Source organism: Carcharodon carcharias (genome assembly GCF_017639515.1).
Source record: "Carcharodon carcharias isolate sCarCar2 chromosome 27 unlocalized genomic scaffold, sCarCar2.pri SUPER_27_unloc_1, whole genome shotgun sequence".
NCBI lineage: Eukaryota > Metazoa > Chordata > Chondrichthyes > Lamniformes > Lamnidae > Carcharodon > Carcharodon carcharias.
Window position 1 is genome coordinate 7545037 of NW_024470624.1, and position 19574 is coordinate 7564610.

Genomic DNA, 19574 nt, shown 5'->3' on the forward strand with positions numbered 1-19574 from the left:
TCTGTGCTGTGTTTGTGTCTGTCCATTGCTGCTCTGTGCTGTGGTTGTGTCTCTCCATTCCCACTCGGTGCTGTGCTTGTGTCTCTCCATTCCTGCTCTGTGCTGTGTTTGTGTCTCTCCATTCCTACTCTGTGCTCGGTTTGTGTCTGTCCATTCCTGCTCTGTGCTGTGTTTGTGTCTGTCCATTGCTGCTCTGTGCTTCGTTTGTGTCTCTCCATTCCCGCTCTGTGCTGTGTTTGTGTCCGTCCATTCCCACTCTGTGCTGTGTTTGTCTCTGTCCATTCCTGCTCTGTGCTCGGTTTGTGTCTATACATTCCTGCTCTGGGCTGTGCATGTGTCTGTCCATTGCTGCACTGTGCTTCGTTTGTGTCTATACATTCCTGGTCTGCACTGTGTTTATGTCTGTCCAATCCTGCTCTGTTCTGTGTTCATGTATGTCCATTCCTGCTCTGTGCAGGGTTTGTGTCTATACATGCAGTTCTGTCGAAGGGTCATGAGGACTCGAAACGTCAACTCTTTTCTTCTCCGCCGATGCTGCCAGACCTGCTGAGTTTTTCCAGGTAATTCTGTTTTTGTTTTGTGTCTATACATTCCTGCTCTGTGCTGTGTTTGAGACTGTACATCCCTGGTCTGTGCTGTGTTTGTGTCTGTCCATTGCTGCTCTGTGCTGTGTTTGTGAATATCCATTCCCGCTCTGTGCTGTCTTGTGTCTGTCCATTCCTGCTCTGTGCTGGGATTGTGTCTCTCCATTCCCACTCTGTGCTGTCTTTGTGTCTGTCCATTCCTGCTCTGTGCTGGGTTTGTGTCTCTCCATTCCCACTCTGTGCTGAGTTTGTGTCTGTTCATTCCTGCTCTGTGCCGTGTTTGTGTCTGTCAAATTCTGCTTTGTGGTGTGTTTGTGTCTGTCTAATCCGGCTCTGTGCAGTGTTTGTGTCTGTCCATTGCTGCTCTGTGCTGGGTTTGTGTCTCTCCATTCCCACTCTGTGCTGATTTTGGGTCTGTTCATTCCTGCTCAGTGCCGTGTTGTGTCTGTCAAATTCTGCTCTGTGGTGTGTTTGTGTCTGTCCAATCTGGCTCTGTGCTGTGTTTGTGTCTGTCCATTGCTGCTCTGTGCTGTGTTTGTTACCACTCTGTGCTGTGCTTGTGTCTATCAATTCCTGCTCTATGCTGAGTTTGTGTCTCTCCATTCCCGCTCTGTGCTGTGTTTGTCTCTGTCCATTCCTGCTCTGTGAAATGTTTGTGTCTGTCAAATCCTGCTCTGTTCTGTGTTTGTGTCTATACATTCCTGGTCTGTGCTGTGTTTGTGTCTGTCCAATCCTGGTCTGTGCTGTGTTTGTTTCTGTCCACTCCAGGTCTGTGCTGTGTTTGTGTCTGTCCATTCCTGCTCTGTGCTGGGTTTGTGTCTATACATTCCTGCTCTGGGCTGTGCATGAGTCTGACCATTCCTGCTCTGTGGTGTGTTTGTGTCTGTCCTTTGCTGCTCTGTGCTTCGTTTGTGTCTCTCCATTCCTGCTCTGTGCTGGGTTTGTGTCTCTCCATTCCTGCTCTTTGCTGTGTTTGAGTCTGTACATTGCTGCTCTGTGCTGGGTTTGTGTCTGTCCATTCTTGCTCTGTGCTGTGTTTGTGTCTCTCCATTCCCATTCTGTGGTGGGTTTGTGTCTGTCCATTCCTGTCTGTGCATTGTTTGTGTCTCTCCATTCCTGCTCTGTGCTATGTTTCTGTCTGTACATCCCTGATCTGTGGTGGGTTTGTGTCTGTCCATTCCTGCTCTGTGCTGTGTTTGAGAAAGTCGATTGCGGCTCTGAGCTGTGTTTGTGTCTGTCCATTTCTACTCTGTGCTTAGTTTGGGTCTGTCCATACCTGCTCTGTTCTGTGTTTATGTCTGAAGATTGCTGCTCTGTGCTGTGTTTGTGTCTGTCCATTGCAGCTCTGCGCTGGATTTGTGTCTCTCCATTCCCACTCTGTGCTGTGTTTGTCTCTGTCCAATCCTGCTCTGTGCTGTGTTTGGGTCTATACATTCCTGCTCTGTGCTGTGTTTATGTCTGTCCAATCCTGCTCTGTTTTGTGTTCATGTCTGTCCATTCCTGTTCTGTGCTGGGTTTGTGTCTATACATTCCTGCTCTGTGCTGTGTTTGAGTCTGTACATCCCTGGTCTGTGCTGTGTTTGTGTCTGTCCATTGCTGCTCTGTGCTGTGGTTATGCCTCTCCATTCCCGCTCGGTGCCGTGCTTGTGTCTGTCCATTGCTGCTCTGTGCTGGGTTTGTGTCTGTCCTTTGCTGCTCTGTGCTTCGTTTGTGTCTCTCCATTCCCACTCTGTGCTGTTTTTGTGTCTGTCCATTCCCACTCTGTGCTGTGTTTGTCTCTGTCCATTCCTGCTCTGTGCTCGGTTTGTGTCTGTCCATTCCTGCTCTCTGCTCGGTTTGTATTTGTCCATTCCTGCTCTGTGCTGGGTTTTATCTCTCCATTCCCACTCTGTGCTGTGTTTGTGTCTGTCCATTGCTGCACGGTGCGGTGTTTGTGTCTCTCCATTCCCGCTCTGTGCTGTGTTTGTCTCTGTCCATTCCTGCTCTGTGCTGTGTTTGTGTTTGTCCATTCCTGCTCTCTGCTCGGTTTGTATTTGTCCATTCCTGCTCTGTGCTGGGTTTTATCTCTCCATTCCCACTCTGTGCTGCGTTTGTGTCTGTCCATTCCCGCTCTGTGCTGTGTTTGTGAATCTCCATTCCCGCTCTGTGCTGTCTTTGTGTCTGTCCATTCCTGCTCTGTGCTGGGATTGTGTCTCACCATTCCCACTCTGCGCTGTGTTTGTGTCTGTCCATTCCTGCTCTGTGCTGTGTTTGTATCTGTCCATTCCTGCTCTGTGCTCGGTTTGTATTTGTCCATTCCTGCTCTGTGCTGTGTTTGTGTCTCTCCATTCCAACTCTGTGCTGTGATTGTGTCTGTCCATTCCCGCTCTGTGCTGTGTTTGTGTCTGTCCATTCCCGCTCTGTGCTGTCTTTGTGTCTGTCCATTCCTGCTCTGTGCTGGGTTTGTGTCTCTCCATTCCCACTCTATGCTGAGTTTGGGTCTGTTCATTCCTGCTCTGTGAAATGTTTGTGTCTATCAAATCCTGCTCTGTTCTGTGTTTGTGTCTATACATTCCTGGACTGTGCTGTGTTTGTGTCTGTCCAATCCTGGTCTTTGCTGTGTTTGTTTCTGTCCACTCCAGGTCTGTGCTGTGTTTGTGTCTGTTCATTCCTGCTCTGTGCTGGGTTTGAGTCTGTCCATTGCTGCTCTGAGCTGTGTTTGTGTCTGTCCATTTCTGCTCTGTGCTTTGTTTGGGTCTGTCCATTCCTGCTCTGTTCTGTGTTTGTGTCTGTCCATTGCAGCTCTGTGCTGTGTTTGAGTCTCTCCATTCCCACTCTGTGCTGTGTTTGTGTCTGTCCATTGCTCCTCTGTGGCTTGTTTGTGTCTGTCCATTCCTGGTCTGTGCTGTGTTTGTGTCTGTCCATTCCTGGTCTGTGCTGTGTTTGTGTCTCTCCATTCCTGCTCAGTGCTGGGTTTGTGTCTCTCCATTCCTGCTCTGTGATGTGTTTGTGTCTGTCCATTCCTGCACGTTGCTGTGTTTGTGTCTGTCCATTCCTGCTCTGTGCTGGGTTTGTGTCTGTCCATTGTTGCTCTGTGCTGTGTTTGTGTCTCTCCATTCCCATTCTGTGGTGGGTTTGTGTCTGTCCATTCCTGTCTGTGCATTGTTTGTGTCTCTCCATTCCTGCTCTGTGCTATGTTTCTGTCTGTACATCCCTGATCTGTGGTGGGATTATATCTGTCCATTCCTGCTCTGTGCTGTGTTCGAGAAAGTCGATTGCGGCTCTGAGCTGTGTTTGTGTCTGTCCATTTCTACTCTGTGCTTAGTTTGGGTCTGTCCATACCTGCTCTGTTCTGTGTTTATGTCTGAAGATTGCTGCTCTGTGCTGTGTTTGTGTCTGTCCATTGCAGCTCTGCGCTGGATTTGTGTCTCTCCATTCCCACTCTGTGCTGTGTTTGTCTCTGTCCAATCCTGCACTGTGCTGTGTTTGTGTCTATAAATTCCTCGTCTGTGCTGTGTTTATGTCTGTCCAATCCTGCTCTGTTCTGTGTTCATGTCTGTCCATTCCTGTTCTGTGCTGGGTTTGTGTCTATACATTCCTGCTCTGTGCTGTGTTTGAGTCAGTACATCCCTGGTCTGTGCTGTGTTTATGTCTGTCCAATCCTGCTCTGTTCTGTGTTCATGTCTGTCCATTCATGTTCTGTGCTGGGTTTGTGTCTATACATTCCTGCTCTGTGCTGTTTTTGAGTCTGTACATCCCTGGTCTGTGCTGTGTTTATGTCTGTCCAATCCTGCTCTGTTCTGTGTTCATGTCTGTCCATTCCTGTTCTGTGCTGGGTTTGTTTCTATACATTCCTGGTCTGTGCTGTGTTTATGTCTGTCCAATCCTGCTCTGTTCTGTGTTCATGTCTGTCCATTCCTGTTCTGTGCTGTGTTTGTGTCTGTACATCCCTGGTCTGTGCTGTGTTTGTTTCTGTCCATTGCTGCTCTGTGCTGTGGTTGTGTCTCTCCATTCCCACTCGGTGCTGTGCTTGTGTCTGTCCATTCCTGCTCTGTGCTGGGTTTGTGTCTGTCCTTTGCTGCTCTGTGCTGTATTTGTGTCTCTCCATTCCTGCTCTGTGCTGTGTTTGTCTCTGTCCATTCCTGCTCTGTGCTGTGTTTGTGTCTGTCCATTGCGGCTCTGTGCTTCGTTTGTGTCTCTCCATTCCCGCTCTGTGCTGTTTTTGTGTCTGTCCATTCCCACTCTGTGCTGTGTTTGTCTCTGTCCATTCCTGCTCTGTGCTCGGTTTGTGTCTATACATTCCTGCTCTGGGCTGTGCATGTGTCTGTCCATTGCTGCTCAGTACTTCGTTTGTGTCTATACATTCCTGGTCTGTACTGTGTTTATGTGTGTCCAATCCTGCTCTGTTCTGTGTTCATGTCTGTCCATTCTTGCTCTGTGCAGGGTTTGTGTCTAAACATTCCTGCTCTGTGCTGTGTTTGAGTCTGTACATCCCTGGTCTGTGCTGTGTTTGTGTCTGTCCATTGCTGCTCTGTGCTGTGGTTGTGTCTCTCCATTCCCACTCGGTGCTGTGTTGTGTCTGTCCATTCCTGCTCTGTGCTGGGTTTGTGTCTGAACATTGCTGCACGGTGCGGTGTTTGTGTCTGTCCATTCCCGCTCTGTGCTGTGTTTGTCTCTGTCCATTCCTGCTCTGTGCTGTGTTTGTGTCTGTCCATTCCTGCTCTCTGCTCGGTTTGTATTTGTCCATTCCTGCTCTGTGCTGGGTTTTATCTCTCCATTCCCACTCTGTGCTGCGTTTGTGTCTGTCCATTCCCGCTCTGTGCTGTGTTTGTGAATCTCCATTCCCGCTCTGTGCTGTGTTTGTGTCTGTCCTTTCCTGCTCTGTGCTGTGTTTGTATCTGTCCATTCCTGCTCTTTGCTCGGTTTGTATTTGTCCATTCCTGCTCTGTGCTGTGTTTGTGTCTCTCCATTCCAACTCTGTGCTGTGTTTGTGTCTGTCCATTCCCGCTCTGTGCTGTGTTTGTGTCTCTCCATTCCCGCTCTGTGCTGTCTTTGTGTCTGTCCATTCCTGCTCTGTGCTGGGTTTGTGTCTCTCCATTCCCACTCTGTGCTGAGATTGGGTTTGTTCATTCCTGCTCAGTGCCGTGTTTGTGTCTGTCAAATTCTGCTCTGTGGTGTGTTTGTGTCTTTCCAATCCGGCTCTGTGCAGTGTTTGTGTCTGTCCATTGCTGCTCTGTACTGTGTTTGTTACCACTCTGTGCTGTGCTTGTGTCAGTCCATTCCTGCTCTGTGCTGTGTTTGTGTCTCTCCATTCCCGCTCTGTGCTGTGTTTGTCTCTGTCCATTCCTGCTCTGTGAAATGTTTGTGTCTGTCAAATCCTGCTCTGTTCTGTGTTTGTGTCTATACATTCCTGGACTGTGCTGTGTTTGTGTCTGTCCAATCCTGGTCTGTGCTGTGCTTGTGTCTGTCCATTCCAGCTCAGTGCTGGGTTTGTGTCTGTCCTTTGCTGCTCTGTGCTGTATTTGTGTCTCTCCATTCCTGCTCTGTGCTGTGTTTGTCTCTGTCCATTCCTGCTCTGTGCTGTGTTTGTGTCTGTCCATTGCTGCTCTGTGCTTCGTTTGTGTCTCTCCATTCCCGCTCTGTGCTGTTTTTGTGTCTGTCCATTCCCACTCTGTGCTGTGTTTGTCTCTGTCCATTCCTGCTCTGTGCTCGGTTTGTGTCAATACATTCCTGCTCTGGGCTGTGCATGTGTCTGTCCATTGCTGCTCAGTACTTCGTTTGTGTCTATACATTCCTGGTCTGTACTGTGTTTATGTGTGTCCAATCCTGCTCTGCTCTGTGTTCATGTCTGTCCATTCTTGCTCTGTGCAGGGTTTGTGTCTATACATTCCTGCTGTGTGCTGTGTTTGAGTCTGTACATCCCTGGTCTGTGCTGTGTTTGTCTCTGTCCATTGCTGCTCTGTGCTGTGGTTGTGTCTCTCCATTCCCACTCGGTGCTGTGTTGTGTCTGTCCATTCCTGCTCTGTGCTGGGTTTGTGTCTGAACATTGCTGCACGGTGTGGTGTTTGTGTCTCTCCATTCCCGCTCTGTGCTGTGTTTGTCTCTGTCCATTCCTGCTCTGTGCTGTGTTTGTGTCTGTCCATTCCTGCTCTCTGCTCGGTTTGTATTTGTCCATTCCTGCTCTGTGCTGGGTTTTATCTCTCCATTCCCACTCTGTGCTGCGTTTCTGTCTGTCCATTCCCACTCTGTGCTGTGTTTGTGAATCTCCATTCCCGCTCTGTGCTGTCTTTGTGTCTGTCCATTCCTGCTCTGTGCTGGGATTGTGTCTCACCATTCCCACTCTGTGCTGTGTTTGTGTCTGTCCATTCCAGCTCTGTGCTGTGTTTGTATCTGTCCATTCCTGCTCTGTGCTCGGTTTGTATTTGTCCATTCCTGCTCTGTGCTGTGTTTGTGTCTCTCCATTCCAACTCTGTGCTGTGTTTGTGTCTGTCCATTCCCGCTCTGTGCTGTGTTTGTGTCTCTCCATTCCCGCTCTGTGCTGTCTTTGTGTCTGTCCATTCCTGCTCTGTGCTGGGTTTGTGTCTCTCCATTCCCACTCTGTGCTGAGATTGTGTCTGTTCATTCCTTCTCATTGCCGTGTTTGTGTCTGTCCAATCCGGCTCTGTGCAGTGTTTGTGTCTGTCCATTGCTGCTCTGTGCTGTGTTTGTTACCACTCTGTGCTGTGCTTGTGTCAGTCCATTCCTGCTCTGTGCTGCGTTTGTGTCTCTCCATTCCCGCTCTGTGCTGTCTTTGTCTCTGTCCATTCCTGCTCTGTGAAATGTTTGTGTCTGTCAAATCCTGCTCTGTTCTGTGTTTGTGTCTATACATTCCTGGACTGTGCTGTGTTTCTGTCTGTCCAATCCTGGTCTGTGCTGTGTTTGTGTCTGTCCACTCCAGGTCTGTGCTGTGTTTGTGTCTGTCCATTCCTGCTCTGTGCAGGGTTTGTGTCTACACATTCCTTCTCTGTGCTGTGTTTGTGTCTGTCCATTTCTGCTCTGTGCTTGGTTTGGGTCTGTCCATTCCTGCTCTGTTCTTTGTTTGTGTCTGTCCATTGCAGCTCTGTGCTGTTTTTGTGTCTCTCCATTCCCGCTCTGTGCTGTGTTTGTGTCTGTCCATTGCTCCTCTGTGGCGTGTTTGTGTCTGTCCATTCCTGGTCTGTGCAGTGCTTGTGTCTGTCCATTCCTGTCTGTGCATTGTTTGTGTCTCTCCATTTCTGCTCAGTGCTGTGTTTGTGTCTCTCCATTCCTGCTCTGTGATGTGTTTGTGTCTGTCCATTCCTGCACGTTGCTGTGTTTGTGTCTGTCCATTCCTGCTCTGTGCTGGTTTTGTGTCTGTCCATTGTTGCTCTGTGCTGTGTTTGTGTCTCTCCATTCCTGCTCTGTGCTGGTTTTGTGTCTGTCCATTGTTGCTCTGTGCTGTGTTTGTGTCTCTCCATTCCCATTCTGTGGTGGGTTTGTGTCTGTCCATTCCTGTCTGTACATTGTTTGTGTCTCTCCATTCCCGCTCTGTGCTGTCTTTGTGTCTGTCCATTCCTGCTCTGTGCTGGGTTTGTGTCTCTCCATTCCCACTCTATGCTGAGTTTGGGTCTGTTCATTCCTGCTCTGTGAAATGTTTGTGTCTATCAAATCCTGCTCTGTTCTGTGTTTGTGTCTATACATTCCTGGACTGTGCTGTGTTTGTGTCTGTCCAATCCTGGTCTTTGCTGTGTTTGTTTCTGTCCACTCCAGGTCTGTGCTGTGTTTGTGTCTGTTCATTCCTGCTCTGTGCTGGGTTTGAGTCTGTCCATTGCTGCTCTGAGCTGTGTTTGTGTCTGTCCATTTCTGCTCTGTGCTTTGTTTGGGTCTGTCCATTCCTGCTCTGTTCTGTGTTTGTGTCTGTCCATTGCAGCTCTGTGCTGTGTTTGAGTCTCTCCATTCCCACTCTGTGCTGTGTTTGTGTCTGTCCATTGCTCCTCTGTGGCTTGTTTGTGTCTGTCCATTCCTGGTCTGTGCTGTGTTTGTGTCTGTCCATTCCTGGTCTGTGCTGTGTTTGTGTCTCTCCATTCCTGCTCAGTGCTGGGTTTGTGTCTCTCCATTCCTGCTCTGTGATGTGTTTGTGTCTGTCCATTCCTGCACGTTGCTGTGTTTGTGTCTGTCCATTCCTGCTCTGTGCTGGGTTTGTGTCTGTCCATTGTTGCTCTGTGCTGTGTTTGTGTCTCTCCATTCCCATTCTGTGGTGGGTTTGTGTCTGTCCATTCCTGTCTGTGCATTGTTTGTGTCTCTCCATTCCTGCTCTGTGCTATGTTTCTGTCTGTACATCCCTGATCTGTGGTGGGATTATATCTGTCCATTCCTGCTCTGTGCTGTGTTCGAGAAAGTCGATTGCGGCTCTGAGCTGTGTTTGTGTCTGTCCATTTCTACTCTGTGCTTAGTTTGGGTCTGTCCATACCTGCTCTGTTCTGTGTTTATGTCTGAAGATTGCTGCTCTGTGCTGTGTTTGTGTCTGTCCATTGCAGCTCTGCGCTGGATTTGTGTCTCTCCATTCCCACTCTGTGCTGTGTTTGTCTCTGTCCAATCCTGCACTGTGCTGTGTTTGTGTCTATAAATTCCTCGTCTGTGCTGTGTTTATGTCTGTCCAATCCTGCTCTGTTCTGTGTTCATGTCTGTCCATTCCTGTTCTGTGCTGGGTTTGTGTCTATACATTCCTGCTCTGTGCTGTGTTTGAGTCAGTACATCCCTGGTCTGTGCTGTGTTTATGTCTGTCCAATCCTGCTCTGTTCTGTGTTCATGTCTGTCCATTCATGTTCTGTGCTGGGTTTGTGTCTATACATTCCTGCTCTGTGCTGTTTTTGAGTCTGTACATCCCTGGTCTGTGCTGTGTTTATGTCTGTCCAATCCTGCTCTGTTCTGTGTTCATGTCTGTCCATTCCTGTTCTGTGCTGGGTTTGTTTCTATACATTCCTGGTCTGTGCTGTGTTTATGTCTGTCCAATCCTGCTCTGTTCTGTGTTCATGTCTGTCCATTCCTGTTCTGTGCTGTGTTTGTGTCTGTACATCCCTGGTCTGTGCTGTGTTTGTTTCTGTCCATTGCTGCTCTGTGCTGTGGTTGTGTCTCTCCATTCCCACTCGGTGCTGTGCTTGTGTCTGTCCATTCCTGCTCTGTGCTGGGTTTGTGTCTGTCCTTTGCTGCTCTGTGCTGTATTTGTGTCTCTCCATTCCTGCTCTGTGCTGTGTTTGTCTCTGTCCATTCCTGCTCTGTGCTGTGTTTGTGTCTGTCCATTGCTGCTCTGTGCTTCGTTTGTGTCTCTCCATTCCCGCTCTGTGCTGTTTTTGTGTCTGTCCATTCCCACTCTGTGCTGTGTTTGTCTCTGTCCATTCCTGCTCTGTGCTCGGTTTGTGTCTATACATTCCTGCTCTGGGCTGTGCATGTGTCTGTCCATTGCTGCTCAGTACTTCGTTTGTGTCTATACATTCCTGGTCTGTACTGTGTTTATGTGTGTCCAATCCTGCTCTGTTCTGTGTTCATGTCTGTCCATTCTTGCTCTGTGCAGGGTTTGTGTCTAAACATTCCTGCTCTGTGCTGTGTTTGAGTCTGTACATCCCTGGTCTGTGCTGTGTTTGTGTCTGTCCATTGCTGCTCTGTGCTGTGGTTGTGTCTCTCCATTCCCACTCGGTGCTGTGTTGTGTCTGTCCATTCCTGCTCTGTGCTGGGTTTGTGTCTGAACATTGCTGCACGGTGCGGTGTTTGTGTCTGTCCATTCCCGCTCTGTGCTGTGTTTGTCTCTGTCCATTCCTGCTCTGTGCTGTGTTTGTGTCTGTCCATTCCTGCTCTCTGCTCGGTTTGTATTTGTCCATTCCTGCTCTGTGCTGGGTTTTATCTCTCCATTCCCACTCTGTGCTGCGTTTGTGTCTGTCCATTCCCGCTCTGTGCTGTGTTTGTGAATCTCCATTCCCGCTCTGTGCTGTGTTTGTGTCTGTCCTTTCCTGCTCTGTGCTGTGTTTGTATCTGTCCATTCCTGCTCTTTGCTCGGTTTGTATTTGTCCATTCCTGCTCTGTGCTGTGTTTGTGTCTCTCCATTCCAACTCTGTGCTGTGTTTGTGTCTGTCCATTCCCGCTCTGTGCTGTGTTTGTGTCTCTCCATTCCCGCTCTGTGCTGTCTTTGTGTCTGTCCATTCCTGCTCTGTGCTGGGTTTGTGTCTCTCCATTCCCACTCTGTGCTGAGATTGGGTTTGTTCATTCCTGCTCAGTGCCGTGTTTGTGTCTGTCAAATTCTGCTCTGTGGTGTGTTTGTGTCTTTCCAATCCGGCTCTGTGCAGTGTTTGTGTCTGTCCATTGCTGCTCTGTACTGTGTTTGTTACCACTCTGTGCTGTGCTTGTGTCAGTCCATTCCTGCTCTGTGCTGTGTTTGTGTCTCTCCATTCCCGCTCTGTGCTGTGTTTGTCTCTGTCCATTCCTGCTCTGTGAAATGTTTGTGTCTGTCAAATCCTGCTCTGTTCTGTGTTTGTGTCTATACATTCCTGGACTGTGCTGTGTTTGTGTCTGTCCAATCCTGGTCTGTGCTGTGCTTGTGTCTGTCCATTCCAGCTCAGTGCTGGGTTTGTGTCTGTCCTTTGCTGCTCTGTGCTGTATTTGTGTCTCTCCATTCCTGCTCTGTGCTGTGTTTGTCTCTGTCCATTCCTGCTCTGTGCTGTGTTTGTGTCTGTCCATTGCTGCTCTGTGCTTCGTTTGTGTCTCTCCATTCCCGCTCTGTGCTGTTTTTGTGTCTGTCCATTCCCACTCTGTGCTGTGTTTGTCTCTGTCCATTCCTGCTCTGTGCTCGGTTTGTGTCAATACATTCCTGCTCTGGGCTGTGCATGTGTCTGTCCATTGCTGCTCAGTACTTCGTTTGTGTCTATACATTCCTGGTCTGTACTGTGTTTATGTGTGTCCAATCCTGCTCTGCTCTGTGTTCATGTCTGTCCATTCTTGCTCTGTGCAGGGTTTGTGTCTATACATTCCTGCTGTGTGCTGTGTTTGAGTCTGTACATCCCTGGTCTGTGCTGTGTTTGTCTCTGTCCATTGCTGCTCTGTGCTGTGGTTGTGTCTCTCCATTCCCACTCGGTGCTGTGTTGTGTCTGTCCATTCCTGCTCTGTGCTGGGTTTGTGTCTGAACATTGCTGCACGGTGTGGTGTTTGTGTCTCTCCATTCCCGCTCTGTGCTGTGTTTGTCTCTGTCCATTCCTGCTCTGTGCTGTGTTTGTGTCTGTCCATTCCTGCTCTCTGCTCGGTTTGTATTTGTCCATTCCTGCTCTGTGCTGGGTTTTATCTCTCCATTCCCACTCTGTGCTGCGTTTCTGTCTGTCCATTCCCACTCTGTGCTGTGTTTGTGAATCTCCATTCCCGCTCTGTGCTGTCTTTGTGTCTGTCCATTCCTGCTCTGTGCTGGGATTGTGTCTCACCATTCCCACTCTGTGCTGTGTTTGTGTCTGTCCATTCCAGCTCTGTGCTGTGTTTGTATCTGTCCATTCCTGCTCTGTGCTCGGTTTGTATTTGTCCATTCCTGCTCTGTGCTGTGTTTGTGTCTCTCCATTCCAACTCTGTGCTGTGTTTGTGTCTGTCCATTCCCGCTCTGTGCTGTGTTTGTGTCTCTCCATTCCCGCTCTGTGCTGTCTTTGTGTCTGTCCATTCCTGCTCTGTGCTGGGTTTGTGTCTCTCCATTCCCACTCTGTGCTGAGATTGTGTCTGTTCTTCATTGCCTTCTCATCTGCTCTGTGTGTTTGTGTCTGTCCAATCCGGCTCTGTGCAGTGTTTGTGTCTGTCCATTGCTGCTCTGTGCTGTGTTTGTTACCACTCTGTGCTGTGCTTGTGTCAGTCCATTCCTGCTCTGTGCTGCGTTTGTGTCTCTCCATTCCCGCTCTGTGCTGTCTTTGTCTCTGTCCATTCCTGCTCTGTGAAATGTTTGTGTCTGTCAAATCCTGCTCTGTTCTGTGTTTGTGTCTATACATTCCTGGACTGTGCTGTGTTTCTGTCTGTCCAATCCTGGTCTGTGCTGTGTTTGTTTCTGTCCACTCCAGGTCTGTGCTGTGTTTGTGTCTGTCCATTCCTGCTCTGTGCAGGGTTTGTGTCTACACATTCCTTCTCTGTGCTGTGTTTGTGTCTGTCCATTTCTGCTCTGTGCTTGGTTTGGGTCTGTCCATTCCTGCTCTGTTCTTTGTTTGTGTCTGTCCATTGCAGCTCTGTGCTGTTTTTGTGTCTCTCCATTCCCGCTCTGTGCTGTGTTTGTGTCTGTCCATTGCTCCTCTGTGGCGTGTTTGTGTCTGTCCATTCCTGGTCTGTGCAGTGCTTGTGTCTGTCCATTCCTGTCTGTGCATTGTTTGTGTCTCTCCATTTCTGCTCAGTGCTGTGTTTGTGTCTCTCCATTCCTGCTCTGTGATGTGTTTGTGTCTGTCCATTCCTGCACGTTGCTGTGTTTGTGTCTGTCCATTCCTGCTCTGTGCTGGTTTTGTGTCTGTCCATTGTTGCTCTGTGCTGTGTTTGTGTCTCTCCATTCCTGCTCTGTGCTGGTTTTGTGTCTGTCCATTGTTGCTCTGTGCTGTGTTTGTGTCTCTCCATTCCCATTCTGTGGTGGGTTTGTGTCTGTCCATTCCTGTCTGTGCATTGTTTGTGTCACTCCATTCCTGCTCTGTGCTATGTTTCTGTCTGTACATCCCTGATCTGTGGTGGGTTTGTGTCTGTCCATTCCTGCTCAGTGCTGTGTTTGTGTCTCTCCATTCCTGCTCTGTGATGTGTTTGTGTCTGTCCATTCCTTCACGGTGATGTGTTTGTGTCTGTCCATTCCTGCTCTGTGCTGGGTTTGAGTCTGTCCATTGTTGCTCTGTGCTGTGTTTGTGTCTCTCCATTCCCATTCTGTGGTGGGTTTGTGTCTGTCCATTCCTGTCTGTGCATTGTTTGTGTCTCTCCATTCCTGCTCTGTGCTATGTTTCTGTCTGTACATCCCTGATCTGTGGTGGGTTTGTGTCTGTCCATTCCTGCTCTGTGCTGTGTTTGAGAAAGTCGACTGCGGCTCTGGTCCTGTCCATTCCTGCTCTGTGCTGTGTTTGTGTCTGTCCATTGCTGCTCTGTGCTTCGTTTGTGTCTCTCCATTCCCACTCTGTGCTGTTTTTGTGTCTGTCCATTGCTGCTCTGTACTTCGTTTGTGTCTATACATTCCTGGTCTGTACTGTGTTTATGTGTGTCCAATCCTGCTCTGTTCTGTGTTCATGTCTGTCCATTCCTGATCTGTGCAGGGTTTGTGTCTATACATTCCTGCTCTGTGCTGTGTTTGAGTCTGTACATCCCTGGTCTGTGCTGTGTTTGTGTCTGTCCATTGCTGCTCTGTGCTGTGGTTGTGTCTCTCCATTCCCACTCGGTGCTGTGTTGTGTCTGTCCATTCCTGCTCTGTGCTGGGTTTGTGTCTGTCCATTGCTGCACGGTGCGGTGTTTGTGTCTCTCCATTCCCGCTCTGTGCTGTGTTTGTCTCTGTCCATTCCTGCTCTGTGCTGTGTTTGTGTCTGTCCATTCCTGCTCTCTGCTCAGTTTGTATTTTTCCATTCCTGCCCTGTGCTGGGTTTTATCTCTCCATTCCCACTCAGTGCTGCGTTTGTGTCTGTCCATTCCGCTCTGTGCTGTGTTTGTGAATCTCCATTCCTGCTCTGTGATGTCTTTGTGTCTGTCCATTCCTGCTCTGTGCTGGGATTGTGTCTCACCATTCCCACTCTGTGCTGTGTTTGTCTGTCCATTCCTGCTCTGTGCTGTGTTTGTATCTGTCCATTCCTGCTCTGTGCTCGGTTTGTATTTGTCCATTCCTGCTCTGTGCTGTGTTTGTGTCTCTCCATTCCAACTCTGTGCTGTGTTTGTGTCTGTCCATTCCCGCTCTGTGCTGTGTTTGTGTCTCTCCATTCCCACTCTGTGCTGAGTTTGGGTCTGTTCATTCCTGCTCTGTGCCGTGTTTGTGTCTGTCAAATTCTGCTCTGTGGTGTGTTTGTGTCTGTCCAATGCGGCTCTGTGCAGTCTTTGTGTCTGTCCATTGCTGCTCTGTTCTGTGTTTGTTACCACTCTGTGCTGTGCTTGTGTCAGTCCATTCCTGCTCTGTGCTGCGTTTGTGTCTCTCCATTCCCGCTCTGTGCTGCGTTTGTCTCTGTCCATTCCTGCTCTGTGAAATGTTTGTGTCTGTCAAATCCTGCTCTTTTCTGTGTTTGTGTCTATACATTCCTGGACTGTGCTGTGTTTGTGTCTGTCCAATCCTGGTCTGTGCTGTGTTTGTTTCTGTCCACTCCAGGTCTGTGCTGAGTTTGTGTCTGTCCATTCCTGCTCTGTGCTGGGTTTGTGTCTATACATTCCTGCTCTGGGCTGTGCATGAGTCTGACCATTCCTGCTCTGTGGTGTGTTTGTGTCTGTCCTTTGCTGCTCTTTGTTTCGTTTGTGTCTCTCCATTCCGTCTCTGTGCTGTGTTTGAGTCTGTCCATTGCTGCTCTAAGCTGTTTTTATTGTCTGTCCATTTCTGCTCTGTGCTTGGTTTGGGTCTGTCCATTCCTGCTCTGTTCTGTGTTTGTGTCTGTCCATTGCAGCTCTGTGCTGTTTTTGTGTCTCTCCATTCCCGCTCTGTGCTGTGTTTCTGTCTGTCCATTGCTCCTCTGTGGCGTGTTTGTGTCTGTCCATTCCTGGTCTGTGCTGTGCTTGTGTCTGTCCATTCCTGTCTGTGCATTGTTTGTGTCTCTCCAGTCCTGCTCAGTGCTGTGTTTGTGTCTCTCCATTCCTGCTCTGTGATGTGTTTGTGTCTGTCCATTCCTGCACGTTGCTGTGTTTGTGTCTGTCCAATCCTGCTCTGTGCTGGGTTTGTGTCTGTCCATTGTTGCTCTGTGCTGTGTTTGTGTCTCTCCCTTCCAATTCTGTGGTGGGTTTGTGTCTGTCCATTCCTGTCAGTGCATTGTTTGTGTCTCTCCATTCCTGCTCTGTGCTATGTTTCTGTCTGTACATCCCTGCTCTGTGGTGGGTTTGTGTCTGTCCATTCCTGCTCTGTGCTGTGTTTGAGAAAGTCGATTGCGGCTCTGAGCTGTGTTTGTGTCTGTCCATTTCTAGTCTGTGCTTAGTTTGGGTCTGTCCAGTGCAGTTCTGCACTGGATTTGTGTCTCTCCATTCCTGCTCTGTGCTGTGTTTGTCTCTGTCCAATCCTGCTCTGTGCTGTTTTTGTGTCTATAAATTCCTCGTCTGTGCGGTGTTTATGTCTGTCCAATCCTGCTCTGTTCTGTGTTCATGTCTGTCCATTCCTGTTCTGTGCTGGGTTTGTTTCTATACATTCCTGCTCTGTGCTGTGTTTGAGTCTGTACATCCCTGGTCTGTGCTGTGTTTGTGTCTGTCCATTGCTGCTCTGTGCTGTGGTTGTGTCTCTCCATTCCCACTCGGTGCTGTGCTTGTGTCTGTCCATTCCTGCTCTGTGCTGGGTTTGTGTCTATACATTCCTGCTCTGTGCTGTGTTGGAGACTGTACATCCCTGGTCTGTGCTGTGTTTGTGTCTGTCCATTGCTGCTCTGTGCTGTGGTTGTGTCTCTCCATTCCCACTCGGTGCTGTGTTGTTTCTATCCATTCCTGCTCTGTGCTGGGTTTGTGTCTGTCCATTGCTGCGCGGTGCGGTGTTTGTGTCTCTCAATTCCTGCTCTGTGCTCGGTTTGAATTTGTCCATTCCTGCTCTGTGCTGTGTTTTATCTCTCCATTCCCACTCTGTGCTGTGTTTGTGTCTGTCCATTCCCGCTCTGTGCTGTTTTTGTGAATCTCCAAACCCGCTCTGTGCTCTTTGTTTCTGTCCATTCCAGCTCTGTGCTGGGTTTGTGTCTCTCCATTCCCACTCTGTGCTGAGTTTGTGTCTGTCCATTCCTGCTCTGTTCCATGTTTGTGTCTGTCAAATCCTGCTTTGTTCTGTGTTTGTGTCTATACATTCCTGGTCTGTGCTTTGTTTGTGTCTGTCCAATCCTCGTCTGTGCTGTGTTTGTTTCTGTCCAATCCAGGTCTGGGCCGTGTATGTGTCTGTCCATTCCTGCTCTGTGCTGGGTTTGTGTCTATACATTCCTGCTCTGGGCTTTGCATGTTTCTGAACATTCCTGCTCTGTGGTGTGTTTGTGTCTGTCCATTGCTGCTCTGTGCTTCGCTTGTGTCTCTCCATTCCCGCTCTGTGCTCGTTTTGTGTCTGTCCATTCCTGCTCTGTGCTGTGTTTGTGTCTGTCCATTGCTGCTCTGTGCTTCGTTTGTGTCTCTCCATTCCCGCTCTGTGCTGTGTTTGTGTCTGTCCATTCCCGTTCTGTGCTGTGTTTGACTCTGTCCATTCCTGCTCTGTGCTGTGTTTTTGTCTGTCCATTCCTGCTCTGTGCTCGGTTTGTATTTGTCCATTCCTGCTCTGTGCTGTGTTTGTGTCTCTCCATTCCAACTCTGTGCTGTGTTTGTGTCTGTCCATTCCGGCTCTGTTCTGTGTTTGTGTCTCTCCATTCCCGCTCTGTGCTGTCTTTGTGTCTGTCCATTCCTGCTCTGTGCTGGGTTTGTGTCTCTCCATTCCCACTCTGTGCTGTGTTTGTGTCTGTCCATTCCTGCTCTGTGCCGTGTTTGTGTCTGTCAAATTCTGCTCTTTGCTCTGTTTGTGTCTGTCCAATCTGGCTCTGTGCTGTGTTTGTTACCACTCTGTGCTGTGCTTGTGTCTGTCCATTCCTGCTCTGTGCTGAGTTTGTGTCTCTCCATTCCTGCTCTGTGCTGAGTTTGTGTCTCTCCATTCCCGCTCTGTGCTGTGTTTGTCTCTGTCCATTCCTGTTCTGTGCCATGTTTGTGTCTGTCAAATCCTGCTCTGTTCTGTGTTTGTGTCTATACATTCCTGGTCTGTGCTGTGTTTGTGTCTGTCCAATCCTGGTCTGTGCTGCGTTTGTTTCTGTCCACTCCAGGTCTGTGCTGTGTTTGTGTCTGTTCATTCCTGCTCTGTGCTGGGTTTGTGTCTATGCATTCCTGCTCTGGGCTGTGCATGTGTCTGACCATTCCTGCTCTGTGGTGTGTTTGTGTCTGTCCATTGCTGCTCTGCGCTTCGTTTGTGTCTCTCCATTCCGGTTTTGTGCTGTGTTTGTCTCTGTCCATTCCTGCTCTGTGCTGTGTTTGTGTCTGTCCATTCCTGCTTTCTGCTCGGTTTGTATTTGTCCATTCCTGCTCTGTGCTGGGTTTGATCTCTCCATTCCCACTCTGTGCTTTGTTTGTGTCTGTCCATTTCCGCTCTGTGCTGTGTTTGTGAATCTCCATTCCCGCTCTGTGCTGTCTTTGTTGTTGTCCATTTCTGCACTGTGCTGTGTTTGTGTCTGACCATTCCCACTCTGTGCTGAGTTTGTGTCTGTCCATTCCTGCTCTGTGCTGTGTTTGTATCTGTCCATTCCTGCTCTGTGCTCGGTTTGTATTTGTCCATTCCTGCTCTGTGCTGTGTTTGTGTCTCTCCATTCCAACTCTGTGCTGTGTTTGTGTCTATCCATTCCCGCTCTGTGCTGTGTTTGTGTCTCTCCATTCCCGCTTTGTGCTGTCTTTCTGTCTGTTCATTCCTGCTCTGTGCTGGGTTTGTGTCTCTCCATTCCCAGTCTGTGCTGAGTTTGTGTCTGTTCATTCCTGCTCTGTGCCGTGTTTGTGTCTGTCAAATTCTGCTCTGTGGTGTGTTTGTGTCTGTCCAATCCGGCTCTGTGCAGTGTTTGTGTCTGTCCATTGCTGCTCTGTGCTGGGTTTGTGTCTCTCCATTCCCGCTCTGTGCTGTGTTTGTCTCTGTCCATTCCTGCTCTGTGAAATATTTGTGTCTGTCAAATCCTGCTCTGTTCTGTGTTTGTGTCTATACATTCCTGGTCTGTGCTGTGTTTGTGTCTGTCCAATTTTGGTCTGTGCTGTGTTTGTTTCTGTCCACTCCAGGTCTGTGCTGTGTTTGTGTCTGTCCATTCCTGCTCTGTGCTGGGTTTGTGTCTATACATTCCTGCTCTGGGCTGTGCATGAGTCTGACCATTCCTGCTCTGTGGTGTGTTTGTGTCTGTCCTTTGCTGCTCTGTGCTGTGTTTGTGTCTCTCCATTGCTGCGCGGTGCTGTGTTTGTGTCTGTCCATTCCTGCTCTCTGCTCGGTTTGTATCTGTCCATTCCTGCTCTGTGCTGGGTTTGTGTCTGTCCATTGCTGCTCTGTGCTGTGTTTTATCTCTCCATTCCCACTCTGTGCTGTGTTTGTGTCTGTCCATTCCTGCTCAGTGCTGTGTTTGTGTCTCTCCATTCCTGCTCTGTGATGTGTTTGTGTCTGTCCATTCCTTCACGGTGATGTGTTTGTGTCTGTCCATTCCTGCTCTGTGCTGGGTTTGAGTCTGTCCATTGTTGCTCTGTGCTGTGTTTGTGTCTCTCCATTCCCATTCTGTGGTGGGTTTGTGTCTGTCCATTCCTGTCTGTGCATTGTTTGTGTCTCTCCATTCCTGCTCTGTGCTATGTTTCTGTCTGTACATCCCTGCTCTGTGGTGGGTTTGAGTCTGTCCATTCCTGCTCTGTGCTGTGTTTGAGAAAGTCGATTGCGGCTCTGAGCTGTGTTTGTGTCTGTCCATTTCTACTCTGTGCTTAGTTTGGGTCTGTCCATACCTGCTCTGTTCTGTGTTTATGTCTGAAGATTGCTGCTCTGTGCTGTGTTTGTTTCTGTCCATTGCAGCTCTGCGCTGGATTTGTGTCTCTCCATTCCCACTCGGTGCTGTGTTGTCTCTGTCCATTCATGCTCTGGGCTGAGTTTGTGTCTGTCCATTGCTGCGCGGTGCGTTGTTTGTGTCTCTCATTCCTGCTCTTTGCTCGGTTTGTATTTGTCCATTCCTGCTCTGTGCTGTGTTTTATCTCTCCATTCCCACTCTGTGCTGTGTTTGTGTCTGTCCATTCCCGCTCTGTGCTGTGTTTGTGATTCTCCATTCAAACTCTGTGCTGTCTTTGTGTCTGTCCATTCCTGCTCTGTGCTGGGAT